Raw genomic sequence first — 18,795 nt, 5'->3', positions numbered from 1 at the left:
GCTATAAACATTGGGATGCAAGTGTCCCGGCATTTCATTGCATCTGTATCTTTGGGGTAAATCCCCAGCAGTGCAATTGCTGGGTCGTAGGGCAGGTCTATTTTTAATTCTTTGAGGACCCTCCACACAGTTCTCCAGAGTGGCTGCACCAGTTCACATTCCCACCAACAGTGCAAGAGGGTTCCCCTTTCTCCGCATCCTCTCCAACATTTGTTGTTTCCTGCCTTGTTAATTTTCCCCATTCTCACCGGTGTGAGGTGGTATCTCAGTGTGGTTTTGATTTGTATTTCCCTGATTACCAGTGATGCGGAGCATTTTCTCATGTACTTGTTGGCCAGTCTATGTCTTCCGTCTTTTGCCCATTTTATTGCACAATTTTCTTCTACTTTTTCAATGTGGTTGAATATACATTTCATAAAATTACCGCATTAACCATTCATTACTAAGGTATGTAATTCAGCAGTATGAAGTACATGTACCATGTTAGATAATCATCATCACTCTCCATTTCCAGAATATTCTTGTTACCCCAAAGGATAGTCCCTGCTCATTACATAACCACTCCTGTGTGCCTTTGCCACCAGCCCCTGGCAATCTCTGTTCCAATACCTGTCTCCTGAATTTGCATTTTTGGTTCCTATTAGTGGAATCACACAATATTGACCTTTGCGTCTGGATTTCTTTACTTAGCACAGTGTTTTCAAGGCTCAGTCACATTGTTCATTCTTTTACTTTTAACCTACTTACGTGATTATGTTTGAAGTGAATTTCTTATAGAATGCAAATAGATTCTTTTTTATACTTGTTTTTCTTCAACTCATCTTACCATCTTTGTCTTTTAAGTGTTGTGTTTACATCATATATATATATATATATATATATATATATATATATATAATATGATTGGTGATGAGATTTTAAAAAAAAATATTTTATTTATTTATTCATGAGAGACACAGGCAGAGGGAGAAGCAGGCTCCATGCAGGGAGCCGGACGTGGGACTCGATCTCGGGTCTCTAGGATCAGGCCTTGGACTGAAGGTGGCGCTAAACCGTTGAGTCACCAGGGCTGCCCGGTGATGAGATTGTTATTAGATATATTTTATTTTTGCTCATCCTCTCTTTTGCTTGTTCTTCTATTTCCATTTTCTGCCTTTTCTTGGCTTTAAGAAATATTTTTAGTATTCCAATTTATTGTCTCTATTGGGATTTTAACTATACATCTTGGGTGCTCTTTGAGTGTCTGTCTAGACATTATCATAGCATACCTAACTAAACAGTCAGGTTAGAATTAGCATTTTACATCTTCCTGTGAAATGTGGGAAAACTATGAACATCTAAATGATGTGCCCTCACACCAACAACGTTGTATTTGTTATATGTATTGTAATTTAGACACATCCAGGTCAGTGTTAGGGGCAAGAGATGGAGGACAGGCAGGTAAGTCCTCCTCAGACCTCCTGCTTCCACTCAACAGGCGCTCTGGACAGCTGGGAGGCAGAGAGGGTCAGAGAGGGTCAGGGCTGCTGGTGACCAGTGTTGTAGGGGCCTTGGATGGACAGTTGGGAAAATGAGGGGAGAAGGGCACCTTTGCAACTCTCCATCTGATTCCTTTCCAGGGACCCTCCCCAAACCCTCCATTTGGGCTGACTCAGACCTCATGGTCAGTGAGGGGAGCCCTGTGACCATCTGGTGTCAGGTTTCTCTGCAGGCTGACATCTACTCTCTGTACAAAGAGAAGGACTCTGGATCCTTGTCCATGAAGATCTCACAGGATTTCAGCAACAAGGCCAGTTACTACATTGAATCCGTGAGCCCACACTATGCAGTGAATACCAGTGTGCATATCAGAGCAGGAATGGTTGGTCACAGTGGAGTGATCTCCTGACCCTGAAGGTTAGAGGTAAGGGCAGGAGCTGGACTCTCCCCTGGGGCCCCTTCTCCAGGCAGAAAGGAATGTAGTGTGGTCTCAGGGGACCCCTCCTCATAGTTCATAGTACATGGGGTACCTGAGGTGATTGAGATGGCATTAGCTAGTTTCAGAAACTTCTAGGACATGAGAGATGGGATTATTTAAGCATTCCTATATCTCCTCAACCACAGACTCTATTTTTGATTCTCAGGAATAGCTAATACCCTCAGACCATCACAGAAGAAGTTAGAGTACGAGAGGAATGGTTATGGAGAAATTCTAAGTTATGTGATGGACTACAGGGTTGCATTTTCTCAATAAATGCAGAAGGATGGAGGTGCAGGGATCCCAGGGTGAATTCATATTACCCTGATCTCCACAACCTCTTTATCCACAAACTCTAGCCTCCCAAAGTCATGATTACACAGTGGAGAATCTCATTGGGTTGTCAGGTCTGCCTGGATCTTGATGGTTCTCGGGGTACAGCTCTTTCAACCTCGACAAGTCAGAGAAGACCCCGAGGTGCAGTCAGGGAATGTAAATAAACGTAAGAGAGAGAAGCCAACCATTCATCAAGGTAGGTCCTCATTATGAATAAGAGAAATTCTGGAAGAAGATCTGGAGCTTACCCTGAGGAAAGTGTGTTGAGAAGGTCCAGAGGAGTAAAAGTGGTTCGCATGTAGGAAATGTATGGAGAGAACATTTCTTGCCTGGAGAGGACTTTTGTGCAGTGAAGCTGATAATTTGAATATTGATTATCCCTGACAGGCTCTTGCCTTTAACTCCTATGACATGAGACTGCATTCATGTCCCAGGTGTGGACCCACACCTACACACACCTTCATGGGCTGGCCCACTTTTGCATATATACACATATCCTTTGTTTTTAGTAACCACATTCTTGGAAGTATACTTCTATTTTACTAGGAACACAGAATCTGTTTTTGAATAACTAAATGGATCGGATGAAAATAGGGTCTACCTGGAAACAGGTGATGGAATACCATCTCCTAAGCCCTTTCTAAACTCATATTGCTCTTCTCTACTCATCCAAAGGAACCTGTTTTTAAGAGTTTTTGAGAAATACTTTCAGTTTGAGTGACTCAGAGGTGTTTGAAGTGACAGCCTGGTTGTGAGCTGCTACACAGGCTCTAAGAATTAACTGTTTTTAAACAACTGTCATTCATGACATTAGCCCATTTCTTTGGTATAAACACTTCTATCATGTCCAACATCAAGTAGTCATGTGAGTGCACCATATGCAGAGGTGGGAGTCACCGTCTTCCACAATTGAGTTGGATCCAGCTGTGGGCACAACTCACTGCTGGCCATGTATGCCTCCTTCTATTCTATTTATTAATTTTTTTCTTACTTTTCTAAGGAGGCTCCATGCCCAGCATGGAGCCCAACACAGAGCCTAAAATCACAACTATGACATTAAGGCCTTAGCTGAGATCAAGAATCAGATGCTATATGACTGAGCACCCAGGTGACCCTCCTTCTATTATAAATATTTATTTTATTTATTTGAGAGATAAAGAGACAGAGTACAGGGAGGGCAGGGGCAGAGGAACCCTCTAGTGCAGAGGCAGAGGAACCCTCATACTCACACATGCACAGACCTTCATGGGAAGATCCAGTGGATGGAAACTTTCCACACACACACACACACACACACACACACACACACACACAGAGAGAGACAAGGCTCTGTTTTGACCTCTCGGCCTGGTCAGTGGGCAGACACATGCCAGTGCCCTCCCAACACATGATGTCAGGTTCTGATGACTTCCAGAGTCACCCAGAGACTTGATGCCTTTCCCGTCTATGAGGACCTGGCTGCCTGTTCTGGCAACACAGGGGCAGAAGTCAAATTTCACCACTCCAGGCCACACCCCAGGCACTGATGTTCACTCAGCTTTGACCTGTGTTTCTGTTGTGGTTCCTCTCAGTTCCAGAGAATTTCAATTCCCTTTCCTGCATTGGCTTTTGCAAACAATTTCAGAATCAGTATAAATAGTATTTCTCAGCTTTAGGGGCACATGGGGTCATTCAAGAGTGTGCATCACTGACCCTCCCTCACTGTGGGGTCTGACACTTATACTTCTTGTGTCCTGAACACAATAATTTCAATCAGGTTAGGAAACTAACATGATTGATCCCACTCATGGTCCAGGTCCCAGCCCCCCACAGAACCACCCTGAGGAGTGGGGTTCAGACAGCACAGTACTACACCAGATCACTCTGCTAAAAGTCTTGGGGCAGTGGATGCTGGAGGAGGATCGACCTGAACATCAGCTTTGTTCCTCAAATCAGAGCACTCACCCACATATGATCTCCTACAATTTGGAGTCAGGACGCCTCTGTAGGATGTTCAGCTCTGCCATAGGAACAAGGGGGCACTGATGACCCAGGAAGGACTCACAGGAGTGTTCCCAAGAAGGGTGAGTAAATAACATCAAAGGAAAATAGAGAAGTCCATAGAGGCTCTGATAGAAAGAAAGCCCACACTGCAAGGCCAGGAGACGGGTTGTTTCCTTCCTTATTTGCCTGTATTTCTCCTCTGGGCTTATTGCCACAGTGACCTCGACCTGAGCTAAGCAGAGATGACACAGGTCTGTCTGTGCTGACATGAGCTCCACAGAATAGCAAGAACCTGAGTTCCCTTCAGCATCTGGGTCCTGGGAACCTCATCCATAGTGAGGACCCCAGGGATGTGCTGAGACTGAAGAGACCCCATGGGGGAGGCTCTGGAAAGGAAGGACACGTCCTGGTGTCTGACCTGGACTTGACATCTCAGTAGCCTTAGGGTCCATTTGCTGCATTGCCTTGGACACGAAAGCCAGGCTAGTATCCTGGGAACAAGATGTTCCTTTAGGGCTACTGACATGACAACCCTGTGACAGGCAGCACTGGCCTCCCAGTGGTCACACCCTGTGTGTCTATCTATCCTGTGGGCACTGAGGTCCCTTAATTTGCACAGCCACAGCAACAAAGAAGATGCCAAGACCCCCACCCTCATGGCCTTGCTCTGTCTAGGTGAGATCTGAGGAGAGGAAGGGACACCCTAGTCTGGGAGGGACCAACCCCACAGCCAGGCCCTGGTCTGTCAGATATTGCAGGCTCAGGAGGCTCACAGAGAGGAGGGGCTCTGCTCAAGATTCAGGGCAAACCTCTCACAGGGACTCTCTTCCAGGACTGAGTGTGGGCTCCAGGACCTGAGTATAGACAGGTGATTCTGTCCCCAGGGGTCCCCATCTCACCTCCTCACTGGGATCAGGACCACCCACCAGGCAGGAGGCATGGAGATCAGCAGCTGTTTTTTGTCCCATCCATGGTTTCAGGAACTAGACAGGTTACTGGGGTCTTGCTCCCAGGGGACCCACAGATGAGAGGATAGGATGAGGGGACCGTGGGGGCTCACAGGTCAGAGACACAGAGGGTGAGGAACATGAGACCCAGAAATCAGAATGGGAGAAGGGAAGTTTGGGGAGAATCAGCCCTTGGAATCTGGGCTGGTCTTCTCCCAGGTTTAGCACGAAAGCCCTACCTGCTGACCCAGCAGGGCCCTATTGTGACCTCTGGACAGAACCTGACTCTCCAGTGTCTCTCCGATGTCAGCTATGACAGATTCACTCTGTCCAAGAGGGGGGCACAGAACCTTCTCCAGTGTCATGGCTGACAGCCACAGGCTGGGCTTTCTAGGGCAGATATCCCCCCGGGCCCTGTGACACCCTCCATGGAGGCTGGTACACATGCTATGGTGGACACACCTCTCCTCCCAGTGGTCAGCCCTCAGTGAACCTCAGGTCATCCTGGTCACAGGTTAGGGGCCATGGGTGCAGGCAGAACCCCAGATTCTGCACAGGTCCCTGATAGGGGACCCTAGAAGGTGATGGCCAACCAAGACTAGGGAGAGAGACAGGGGATGGGGATGGGAGAGACTCAGAGGACACAGACTCAGGTCAGATCAAGGGCTGGATCACCCCACACCAACCCTTCCTCTTTCTAGGACAGCTCCTCACATACCCTCCCTCTGGATGCAGCCAGGACCCTCAGTGGCCCCAGGAGAGAATGTGACCCTGCTGTGTCAGTCATGGATTTCTGTGCACACTATCCTTTTGTCCAAGGAGGGAGCAGCCGATACCCCCCATCCGTGTCTTACATTAAAGTAATGCGCTGGGCAGTACCAGGCTGAATTCTCCCCGAGTCCTGTGACTTCAGCCCAGAGAGGGACCTACAGGTGTTATGGCTCATCCAACACCTCCCCCTACCTCTTGTCACACTCCAGTGACCCCCTGGAGCTCCTAGTCTCAGGTGAGGAGCCCTGACCCTGTCCTGTCTGAGCTCCACCAGCTCAGGTCCCACATCTCAGGAAAGCCTGAGACAGTAAAAAATGTAGTGGCATTGGGGGGCTCCACAGAGAAGGGTCCAGCCCAAGAGAGGATGGAACGAGCCACAGCCTCCACCTGGGGTCCCCCATCCTGCAGTCTCAACAGAGGTAAGGAGTAGGGGGCTACTTGAGGGGTGGGTAGGTGAGGACAACCATGAATAGGTAGAGACCTCCCACTCCTCTCCTGCTGCCTCTATATCAGAGCCTAACCTGTGGGTGTAGCCCCATAGGACACTCTCCTGGAGAGAAGCCTCCCCACCTGTGTACACTGCTCTGCTGCCCCCTGTGCCCCCTGGGGCCCCCATGCTCCTTGGTGCCTACCTGAGCCTGAGGATGGGCCGTGCCTGGCTCACGGGAGTCTCCAGGGTTGCTGTACCCTGAGTCCCTGTGAACTTGGTGTGCACTCTGCATTGTGTGTGGAAGCTTGTCCAGCATCCCTGTGCCTGCTTCTCACACCTTCTAGAGTGACACCTGCACACACATCTGATGACAGATGTAACTCATGTGACAGGGACACCAGATTCAGAAACATTCATCCTCCTCCTGTGTTAGTTGGTTAACATACAGATAGTGCTATATTTGCTTCTGGTATAAAATTCAGTGATTCATCACTTCTGTGAACTTCAAAGCCTTTAACTTTATTCATAAAAGTGATGTCAATTCTTAGCCTGTCTGAAGAACTGCTTCACCTACTTTAAAAGCATATTCAAAAGTGTCTGGGACTTCCAATACTATGTTGAATAGCAGTGGTGAGAGTGGACATCCCTATCTTGTTCCCGATCTTAGGGGAAAGGCTCCCAGTGCTTCCCCATTGAGAATGATATTTGCTGTGGGCTTTTCGTAGATGGCTTTTAAGATGTCGAGGAAAGTTCCCTCTATCCCTACACTCTGAAGAGTTTTGATCAGGAATGGATGCTGTATTTTGTCAAATGCTTTCTCTGCATCTAATGAGAGGATCATATGGTTCTTGGTTTTTCTCTTGCTGATATGATGAATCACATTGATTGTTTTACGAGTGTTGAACCAGCCTTGTGCCCCGGGGATAAATCCTACTTGGTCGTGGTGAATACTTTTCTTAATGTGCTGTTGAATCCTATTGGCTAGTATCTTGTTGAGAATTTTTGCATCCATGTTCATCAGGGATATTGGTCTATGATTCTCCTTTTTGGTGGGGTCTTTGTCTGGTTTTGGAATTAAGGTGATGCTGGCCTCATAGAACGAATTTGGAAGTACTCCATCTCTTTCTATCTTTCCAAACAGCTTTAGGAGAATAGGTATGATTTCTTCTTTAAACGTTTGATAGAATTCCCCTGGAAAACCATCTGGCCCTGGACTTTTGTGTCTTGGGAGGTTTTTGATGACTGCTTCAATTTCCTCCCTGGTTATTGGCCTGTTCAGGTTTTCTATTTCTTCCTGTTCCAGTTTTGGTAGTTTGTGGCTTTCCAGGAATGCGTCCATTTCTTCTAGATTGCCTAATTTATTGGCGTATAGCTGTTCATAATATGTTTTTAAAATCGTTTGTATTTCCTTGGTGTTGGTAGTGATCTCTCCTTTCTCATTCATGATTTTATTAATTTGAGTCTCCTCTCTCTTCTTTTTAATAAGGCTGGCTAATGGTTTATCTATCTTATTAATTCTTTCAAAGAACCAACTCCTGGTTCTGTTGATCTGTTCCACAGTTCTTCTGGTCTCGATTTCGTTGAGTTCTGCTCGAATTTTAATTAATTCTCTTCTTCTGCTGGGTGTGGGGTCAATCTGCTGTTTTTTCTCTAGCTCCTTTATGTGTAAGGTTAGCTTTTGTATTTGAGTTCTTTCCAGTTTTTGAATGGATGCTTGTATTGCGATGTATTTCCCCCTTAGGACTGCTTTTGCTGTGTCTGAATAAGAGTCAATATGCCTAAGAGAGCTCTCAGCTGGGCATAGTTCATGTGCTGTGAACTCACTATACACTCTCCCTTTCAACTGTTTCTCATATGCTACTACATATTATCATAACCATGAACACACATAAATTTCTGTTTATTTCCCAGATGCACACCTATTTTTAACATCAAAGGACACAGGAAAATATCCTCATGCTTCACCTCAGGGAAACAGCTTGATTTACACCCAAAAACTATTTTATTTTTAAGCAAGCTCATCAAAAATCTCCTTTTTTTTAAATAAAGATTTCATTTATTTATTCTTTTTTTTTAATTTTTATTTATTTATGATAGTCACAGAGAGAGAAAGAGAGAGAGGCAGAGACATAGGCAGAGGGAGAAGCAGGCTCCATGCACCGGAAGCCCGATGTGGGATTCGATCCCGGGTCTCCAGGATCGCGCCCTGGGCCAAAGGCAGGCGCCAAACCGCTGCGCCACCCAGGGATCCCATATTTATTTATTCTTGAAAGAGAGACAGAGACAGAGACACAGACAGAGGGAGAAGCAGACTCCATGCTGGGAGCCTGACATGGGACTCATCCCGGGTCTCCAGGATCACAACCTGGGCTGAAGGCAGCGCTAAACCGCCTTTTTTTTTTTTTTTTTAATTTTATTTATTTGTGATAGTCACACAGAGAGAGAGAGAGAGAGGCAGAGACATAGACAGAGGGAGAAGCAGGCTCCACGCAGGGAGCCTGACATGGGACTCGATCCTGGGTCTTCAGGATCGCGCCCTGGGCCAAAGGCAGGCACCAAACCGCTGCACCACCCAGGGATCCCTAAACCGCCTTTTTTACATTCCCCATATAAGTGAAACCATTTATCTATCCATTTCAATCCATTTTCATGTTTCATTAGGTTTTATTAAAAATGTGTTCTTTTCTGGGAAGATGTATGTCTCTTGACAACCTTTTTTTTTTTTCTCTCTCTTTGATTTATAACCATGTGAGGCTCTTCACAAAGACTTCCTATTTCAAACATTTGGATGCAAGGGACGCCTGGGTGGCTCAGTGGTTGAGTATCTGCCTTTAGCCCAGAGTGTGATACTGGAGTCCCAGGATTCAGTCCCACATCAGGCTCCTGCATGTAATATAAAAAATAGTGAAAGGGATTGTAGGGTAAAGAAGAAAAAAAGAGTGGGAAAAATCAGAGATGGTGACAAAACATGAGAGACTCCTAACCCTGGGAAAAGAACAATGGGTAGTGGAAGGGGAGGTGGACGGGGGATGGGGTGACTGGGTGACGGGCACTGACGGGGGCACTTGATGTATGAGCACTGGGTGTTAAACTAGATGTTGGCAAATCGAACTCCAATAAAAAAATACAAAAAAAAAAAAAACCCCAAAAAACAAAAAAGAAAAAAAAACCTGAAACATTTGGATGCTAACCCAACAGCATAATATGCACTGTTCATTCGTATTTTCAGAATTGTAGAAGCTAAAATTACTTAGACTATTTGTATGAATGCTTAAAGTTAGGTTTGGTTCATATTTTGTTTTTTCATTTACTTTTTTTGTTTTTGCTATTTTGATTTTTTCAATTTATATTTTTTACTTCTTTTTTTTTTGTTTTTTTTTTCTAAATTTATTTTTTTATTGGTGTTCAATTTGCCAACATATAGAACAACACCCAGTGCTCATCCCGTCAAGTGCCCCCCTCAGTGCCCATCACCCAGTCACCCCCACCCCCCGCCCACCTCCCCTTCCACCACCCCTAGTTCGTTTCCCAGAGTTAGGAGTCTTTCATGTTCTGTCTCCCTTTCTGATATTTCCCACTCATTTTTTCTCCTTTCCCCTTTATTTCCTTTCACTATTTTTTATATTCCCCAAATGAATGAGACCATATAATGTTTGTCCTTCTCTGATTGACTTATTTCACTCAGCATAATACCCTCCAGTTCCATCCATGTCGAAGCAAATGGTGGGTATTTGTCGTTTCTAATGGCTGAGGAATATTCCACTGTATACATATACCGTATCTTCTTTATCCATTCATCTTTCGATGGACACCGAGGCTCCTTACACAGTTTGGCTATTGTGGACATTGCTGCTATAAATATTAGGGTGCAGGTGTCACTGCATCTGTATCTTTGGGGTAAATCCCCAGCAGTGCATTTGCTGGGTTGAAGGGCAGATCTACCTTTAACTCTTTGAGGAACCTCCACATAGATTTCCAGAGTGGCTGCACCAGTTCACATTCCCACCAACAGTGCAAGAGGGTTCCCCTTTCTCCACAGCCTCCCCAACATTTGCTGTTTCCTGTCTTTTTTATTATTATTATTTTTATTGGAGTTCGATTTGCCAACATATACTTTAACACCCAGTGCTCATCCTGTTGTTTCCTGTCTTGTTAATTTTCCCCATTCTCACCGGTGTGAGGTGGTATCGCATTGTGGTTTTGATTTGTATTTCCCTGATGGAAAGTGATGCAGAGCATTTTCTCATGTGCATGTTGGCCATGTCTATGTCTTCCTCTGTGGGATTTCTGTTCATGTCTTTTGCCCATTTCATGATTGGATTGTTTGTTTCTTTGCTGTTGAGTTTAATAAGTTCTTTATAGATCTTGGAAACTAGCCCATTGTCTGATATGTCATTTGCAAATATCTTCTCCCGTTCTGTAGGTTGTCTTTTAGTTTTGTTGACTGTATCCTTTGCTCTGCAAAAGCTTCTTATCTTGATGAAGTCCCAATAGTTCATTTTTGCTTTTGTTTCTTTTGCCTTCGTGGATGTATCTTGCAAGAAGTTACTGTGGCCGAGTTCAAAAGGGTTGTTGCCTGTGTTCTCCTCTAGGGTTTTGATGGAATCTTGTCTCACATTTAGATCTTTCATCCATTTTGAGTTTATCTTTGTGTATGGTGAAAGAGAGTGGTCTAGTTTCATTTTTCTGCATGTGGATGTCCAATTTTCCCAGCACCATTTATTGAAGAGACTGTCTTTCTTCCAATGGATAGTCTTTCCTCCTTTATCGAATATTAGTTGACCATAAAGTTCAGGGTCCACTTCTGGGTTCTCTATTCTGTTCCATTGATCTATGTGTCTGTTTTTGTGCCAGTACCACAGTGTCTTGATGACCACAGCTTTGTAGTACAACCTGAAATCTGGCATTGTGATGCCCCCAGATATGGTTTTCTTTTTTAAAACTCCCCTGGCTATTCGGGGTCTTTTCTGATTCCACACAAATCTTAAGATGATTTGTTCCAACTGTCTGAAGAAAGTCCATGATATTTTGATAGGTATTGCATTAAATATGTAAATTGTCCTGGGTAGCATTGACATTTTCACAACATTAATTCTTCCAGTCCATGAGCATGGAATATTTCTCCATCTCTTTGTGTCTTCCTCAATTTCTTTCAGAAGTGTTCTGTAGTTTTTAGGGTATAGATCCTTTACCTCTTTGGTTAGGTTTATTCCTAGGTATCTTATGCTTTTGGGTGCAATTGTGAATGGGATTGACTCCTTAATTTCTCTTTTTTCAGTCTCATTGTTAGTGTATAGAAATGCCACCGATTTCTGGGCATTGATTTTGTATCCTGCCACATTGCTGAATTGCTGTATGAGTTCTAGCAATTTTGGGGTGGAGTCTTTTGGGTTTTCTAGGTACAGTATCATGTCATCTGTGAAGAGGGAGAGTTTGGTTTCTTTGCCAATTTGAATGCCTTTTATTTCTTTATGTTGTCTGATTGCTGAGGCTAGGACTTCTAGTACTATGTTGAATAGCAGTGGTGAGAGTGGACATCCCTGTCATGTTTCTGATCTTAGGGGAAAGGCTCTCCGTATTTTCCCATTAAGAATGATATTTTCTGCTCAGCACTGTATTCCAATTTCATGTTCTACTCTTCAGTTGCATCTTCTCATGGACGGAGGGATGAATTTCCTTCTGTTCCATCATGTTTTTATTCTTTACCTCCAGAGTTTGTGAATAATTCATGTTAAGATTTTTATTTTCTTCCATAACTTAACTTCTGTTGTGGCTTCAAACATTTAATTTCTTCTCCACCTTTTCAGATATTTCACATGCTAACATAAGATGACTTTCCCATATTCCTGCTGTTCCATGCTCTGGGCTATGATTGATGATTCTGCACAGTTTTCCACAGCACTCCTTATCATTTTGTGGTCAGTCTCTGATGTCCATTCCTTTTGAACCCTCACCTCCCACATACCTGGGTTCCAGAGACAGTTGCTCCCAGGGCTGTGTTGAAGCTCAGGATGGGAGAGGTGGATGGTCCCAGTCGCACTGTCCCATGACAACTACTCTCTCAACTTAGCATAGGAGCAGGGATGGCCTCCATAGGAGTCCCACACTCACACATGCAGAGACCCCCATGGGAACATCCACTGGATTGAAACTTTCCACATACACACAGAGGGGACAAGGCTCAGTTCTGCCTTCTGGGCTGGGTCAGTGGGCAGAGACATGCCAGTGCCCATACCACACATGTTGGTGGGGTCTCACAGCTTCCAGAGTCACCCAGAGTCTGGATGCCCTTCCTGCCCATGAGGACCTGGCCACTTCTCCTGGCCAAGCAGAGCAGAAATCAAATTTGACTATCCCAGGCTTGAACCCAGGCACTGATGTTCACTTAGGTTGACCTCTGTTTCTGTTGTGGTCCCTCTCAATTCTATAAAGGTTCCTTTCACTTTCCTGCATTGGCTTTTGCCAACAATTTCAGAAATAGTATAAATAGCATTTTTCACCTTTAGGGGCACATGGGGTCTCTCAAGGGGGTGCATCACTGGATCAGACCCAGGGACCTCTCTTGTCCCAACCACAACCCTCTTAATCAGGTCAGGAGACTAACAATGCTTAATTACACTCATGTTCTACCCCCCCCCCCCGAGGAGTGGGATACAGAAAGCACACTACAGACCAGATCACTCTGCTCAAGGTCTCCAGGTAGTGGACGCTGGTGTAGTATTTACCTGAGCATCAGCTTTCTTCCCCAAATCAGAGCAGTCACCCACATATTGCCCCCTACAACTTTCAGGAAGAACCCCAGGATGGCAAGGATGGCTTTACCCCAGGAACCTAAGTCACCAATGAGCTGGGAAGAACTCACTGGTGTGTTCTCAGGAAAGGGGTGTGCACAGCATCAGAAGAAAATAGAGAAGTCCAAGGAGGCTGTGACAGAAAGAAAGCCCATGCTCCTGAGCCAGGAGAGGGGCTGTGTTTCCCTTCCTCTTTGCCTGTATTTATCCTCAAGTCTTATTGCTATGGTGACCTCTATCTGAGGTGAACAGAGATGTCACACATCTATCTGAACTGACATGAGCTCCACAGCACAGCTGGAACCCACGTCCCCTTCAGCATATCTGGATCCCCTGGGGATCCCGTCTATGGTGAGGACCCCAGGGTTGTGCTGAGGATGAAGAAGACTCCATAGGGGAGGTTCTGGGTCATGAGACCCATGAGGGGAACTCATAGGACCCATGAGGGGACATGCTGTGGTCTCCTCGGCTGGACAGGACATCTAAAACTCCTTGGGGACCACCTCCTGCACCAACATGGACACCAGAGCAAGAGCTCTGGGGGAGATTGTTACCCTTCCTGTTGTCACATCCTGCCGACAGAACAACCACATGAAAGGAGGAACAGCTTCCAAGAGGCCACACCCTGTGAGTAGGCCTGTCCTGTGGGTTTTAAAATCCTACCATTGGCACAGTTGATCCAGAGACAGGAAACACCATGACTGCACCCTCACAGCCCAGTTCTGTCTAGGTGGGATTTGATGAGAGAAGGGGATGCCCTAGTCTGGGAAGGACCCACCCCACAGCCAGGCCCTGGTCTGTCAGAGATCCCAGGCCTAGGAGGCTCACAGGCAGAAGGGGTTCCACTCAGGATACAGGGTAAACCTCTCACAGAGACCTTCTTCCAGGACTGAGTGTGGGCTCCAGGACCTGAGTATAGATAGGTGAGTCTGTCCCCATGGTCCCACTCCCACCTCCTTACTGGGGACAGGGACCACCCACCGGCAGGGGCTGAAGATCAACAGCTCTGGGCTGACAGAGGCGGGGCACCTGGGGGTTTGGGGCTGAGCTGGGAACTGAAGGTGGGGAGGGTCTTGTGACCCAGCCTGTTTCCTTCCAGGGACCCTCCCCACACCCACCATCTGGACTAAGCCAGGCTCTGTGATCCCCTTGAAGACACCTGCAACCATCTGTTGTAAGGGGAGCCTGAAGGCCCAGGAGTGCCACCTCCATAAAGAGGGACACTCAGGAACCTGGGACTGACAGAAGGCACTGGAGTCCAAGGACAAGGACAAGTTCTCCATCACACACATTACAGGTGTATATGCAGGACGGTATCACTGTTACTATGAAAGCACCACTGACTGGTCAGAGCCCAGTGAGCCCCTGGAGCTGGTGGTGACAGGTGCGAGCCCACACAGGGCCCAGCCCCAGGCTCTGCCCTCAGGAAGAGGGTCTGGTTCCCGGGTGTCTCCCTCACAGCCCAGTTCTGGGGATCATGTGGAGCAATCTGAATCCCATTTAACACAGCCCCTCCCCCTCATCTAGGATTGCATGGCAAACCCAGCCTCTCAGCCCTGCCCAGCCCTGTCGTGCCCTCAGGAGGGGACGTGACTCTCCAGTGTGGTAATGGACAGGATTCCACAGGTTCATCCTGATAAAGGAAGTAGAAGGCCAGCCCTCCTGGACCCTAGACTCCCAGGGAGCCCCCATTGGGGGGGTCCAGGCCCTATTACCTGTGGTTCAGGTAGCCCCCAGCCTCACCTGGAAGTTCAGATGCTATGGTTATTACAGCCACACACCCCACGTGTGGTCAGTCCCCAGTGGCCCCCTGGAGCTGCTTGTCTCAGGTGAGAAAGTCTGATTTTTTACCATCCATAGTTTGAAGCAAAAGACAGGTAAAGGGATCTCTGCTCCTAGGGGATCATCAGATGAGAGGGTTGGGAGAGGGGACCACCAGGACTCACAGGTCCCCAGGGTCAGAGAGAGTGAGAGAGAGTGAGACCTGGGGTCAGGACAGGCAAATGGAAGTTTGGGAAGAATCAGCCCCTACAACCCATGGCTGATCTTCTCCCCAGTGTGTCATGGAAGCCCTTGCTCCTGACCCAGGAGGGCCCTTTTGTGACCTCTGGACAGAGATTGACCCTCCAGTGTCTTTCTGATGTCCAGTATGACAGATTTGCTCTATCCAAGGAAGGGCACGTGACCTTCTTCAGCATCATGGCCGGCAGCTTCAGGCTGGGCTATCTGGGGCAGATGTCCCTCTGGGCCCAGTGAGATCCTTCCATGGGGGCCGGTACACATGCTAAGGTGGACACAACCTCTCCTCCCAGTGATGGGCCCCAATAACCCCTTGGACATCCTAATCACAGGCGAAGGGTCACGGGTGCAGGCAGGACCCCAGACTTTCACAGGGCCCTGACAGGGGAGCCCCAGGTGATGGTGTCAACCAGGGATGTGGGGTCCCCAGGGAAGGAGAGACAGAGAGAGAGAGACAGGGGATGGGGATGGGAGAGACTCAGAGGACACAGACAGACTCAGATCACAACAAGGGCCCTTCCTCTCTCTAGGACAGCTCCCCTACACACCCTCCCTCTGGGTGCAGCCAGGACCTATGGTGGCCCCAGGAGAGAATGTGACCCTTTTGTCACTGAGCTCTGTGGACACTTTCCTACTGTCCAAGGAGGGGGGCAGCTGATCCCCCTCTGCATCTTAGATCAAAGTACCGAGCTGGGCTGTATGGCTGAATTCTCCTTGAGTCCTGTGACCTCATCCCATGGGGGGACCTACAGGTGCTATGGCTCACTCAACACCTCCCTGTACCTGTTGTCATAGCCCAGTGTCCCTGTGAAGTTCCTGGTCCCCTGTCCCTGTCCCTTCCTTGTGCCAACTTTGTCCTCAGGGCCCTGTGCCCACAAGAACGCCAGGCTGGGATGGTAGAGGGATTCTGAGGGAGCTTCACCAGAGGGGTCCACCCCTCATACTGCCCTCCCACCCATGCCCCTTTCCTTGCCTCCATCACCAGGTTTCTCCAGGTGGAGGAGGAGGAGGGCCTTGGGGATCCCAGGTCACATGAGGAAGAGGAGTGTAAGCAAAGATAGGGTCTAAGGAAGGTCCAGCATCCTCTGGAGACCCCAGACCTCTACCCACAATGTCCAGCCCAACAGCTGGTGAGTCACAGGGGTATCTGTCCAGGGGCTCTTCTTCAAGTCTCTCGGAGATGATACGGGGATAACTGGGCTCCAGAGGCACTGGGTTGGTGGAGGAGGCTGTGCTGTCATGGCAGAGGGACGGGTGGAGACCCAGCTGGGAGTGGGGGAGCTGGTACAGTGGTGAGACCTGCAGGCTCTCCTCTCACCCTCTCCTGATCCCAGGAGACACTGAGGGTAAGTGAGGGTCTCTGTCAGGAGGTGGTGGGTGGGTCATGGGGAGCAGAGGCTGGGTTACACTCTTACTTCATGCACCCCTACATGACCTTGCTTGGATATGCCACTCTCCTGTGTGGGCCTCAGTTTTCCCAAGTATAAAGGTGAGAGTCCTGGCCCAGATTAGATTTCTCCTCAGTTCTGATCATGGCTCTGACCTCCTGGGAGAGGAGAACTCATGGGGAAGCCACTCAAGTCAGATTCTATGGGGGTGCCTGTCCCTTTGCAGCAGTGACTGACATTGTAGGAGGAATGAAGGGAGGATAATGGATGGGAGCATTCAGGAGAAAAATGATCTGGAAGGACCCTCCCTCAGGATGAAGATGCTGGGACAGGTCCCACCCCCAGATGAGGAGCCCAGAGCCCCAAGTGGTGACTCCACAGGGGACAGAGGTCAGGGAACCCTCATCTGTGGTTCCAAACCTAGCCCTGCCACTTCTAAACTCGACAAGATGAGACATGTGATTGACCTCTCTGTGCCTCAGTTTCTCATCTGTGGAGTGGGTGGGAGGAGCAGCAATCTCCTGCTTCCTGATCATAGTCAGAGTCAGAGGTGACTGCACATAGCCCAGTAGGTGCCTGGAACACAGTACACACTCAGTTAAATGGCATCACTACCTCATTCACAGTGTGATGCGGAGCATATTCCCATGTGCCTGTTGGCCATGTCTATGTCTTCCTCCGTGAGATTTCTGTTCATGTCTCTTGCCCATTTCATGACTGGATAGTTTGTTTCTTTGTTGTTGAGTTTATTTATTTTTATTTTTATTTATTTTATTTTTTTAATAAATTTATTTTTTATAGGTGTTCAATTTGCCAATATATAGAATAACACCTTGGAATTCAATTTGCCAGCATACAGCATATCACCCAGTTTTCATCCAGACAAGTGCCCACCTCAGTGCCCGTCACCCAGTCACCCCAACCTCCCACCCACCTCCCTTTCCACCACCACTTGTTCATTTCCCAGAGTTAGGTGTCTCTCATGTTCTCTCACCCTCTCTGATATTTCCCAGTCATTTTCTCTCCTTTCCCCTTTATTCCCTTTCACTATTTCTTATATTCCCCAAATGAATGAGACCATATATTGTTTGTCCTTTTCCGATTGACTTATTTCACTCAGCATAATACCCTCCAGTTCCATCCACGTTGAAGAAAATGGTGGGTATTTGTCATTTCTATTTTTATTATATTTTATTATTTTTATATGAATTTATTTTTTATTGGTGTTCAATTTGCCAACATATAAAATAACACCAAGTGCTCATCCCATCAAGCGCCCACCTCAGTGCCCATCACCCAGTCACCCCTACCCCCCTCCCACCTCCCTTTCTACCACCCCTAGTTCGTTTCCCAGAGTTAGGAGTCTCTCATTTTCTGTCTCCCTTTCTGATATTTCCCACTCATTTCTTTCTCCTTTCCCCTTTATTCCCTTTCACTATTTTTTATATTCCCCAAATGAATGAGACCATATAATTCGAAGCAAATGGTGAGTATTTGTCGTTTCTAATCTCTGGGTAATATTCCATTGTATACACAGACCACATCTTCCTTATCCATTCATCTTTCGACAGACACTGAGGCTCCTTCCACAGTTTGGCTATCGTGGACATTGCTGCTATAAACATCGGGGTGCAGGTGTCCCGGCCTTTCGTTGCATCTGTATCTTTGGGGTAAATCCCCAGCAGTACAATTGCTGGGTCATAGGGAAGATCTATTTTTAACTCTTTGAGGAAACTCCACAGTTTTCCAGTGGCTGTACCAGGTCACATTCCCACCAACAGTGCAAGAGGGTTCCCCTTTCTCTGCATTCTCTTCAACATTTGCTGTTTCTAGTCTTGTTAATTTTCCCCATTCTCACTGGTGTGAGGTGGTATCTCAGTGTGGTTTTGATTTGCATTTCCCTGATGGCAAGTGATGCAGAACATTTTCCATGTGCTTGTTGGACATGTTTATGTCATCTTCTGTGACACTTCTGTTCATGTCTTTTGCCCATTTCATGATTGGATTGTTTGTTTCTTCACTGTTGAGTTTCTTAAGTTCTTTCTAGATCTTGGATACTAGCCCTTTATCTGATTTGCAAATATCTTCTCCTGTTCCATAGGTTGTCTTTTAGTTTTGTTGACTGTTTCTTTTGCTGTACAGAAGCTTTTTATTTTGATTAAGTCCAATAGTT

General features: G+C 46.9%; 2 pseudogenes; both read left to right on the top strand.

Moving 5' to 3' along the window:
• Positions 1-5,363: 5,363 nt before the first annotated feature.
• On the top strand, positions 5,364-6,243 carry LOC140607166 (leukocyte immunoglobulin-like receptor subfamily A member 4; annotated as a pseudogene).
• A 7,488-nt stretch (positions 6,244-13,731) lies between these two features.
• LOC140607117 (leukocyte immunoglobulin-like receptor subfamily A member 6) lies at positions 13,732-16,134 on the top strand (annotated as a pseudogene).
• Positions 16,135-18,795: the final 2,661 nt, after the last annotated feature.

Source organism: Canis lupus, chromosome 1 (genome assembly GCF_048164855.1).
Source record: "Canis lupus baileyi chromosome 1, mCanLup2.hap1, whole genome shotgun sequence".
NCBI lineage: Eukaryota > Metazoa > Chordata > Mammalia > Carnivora > Canidae > Canis > Canis lupus.
The sequence above is the reverse complement of the archived record's forward strand: the minus strand, read 5'-3'. Positions and strand labels throughout refer to the sequence as shown.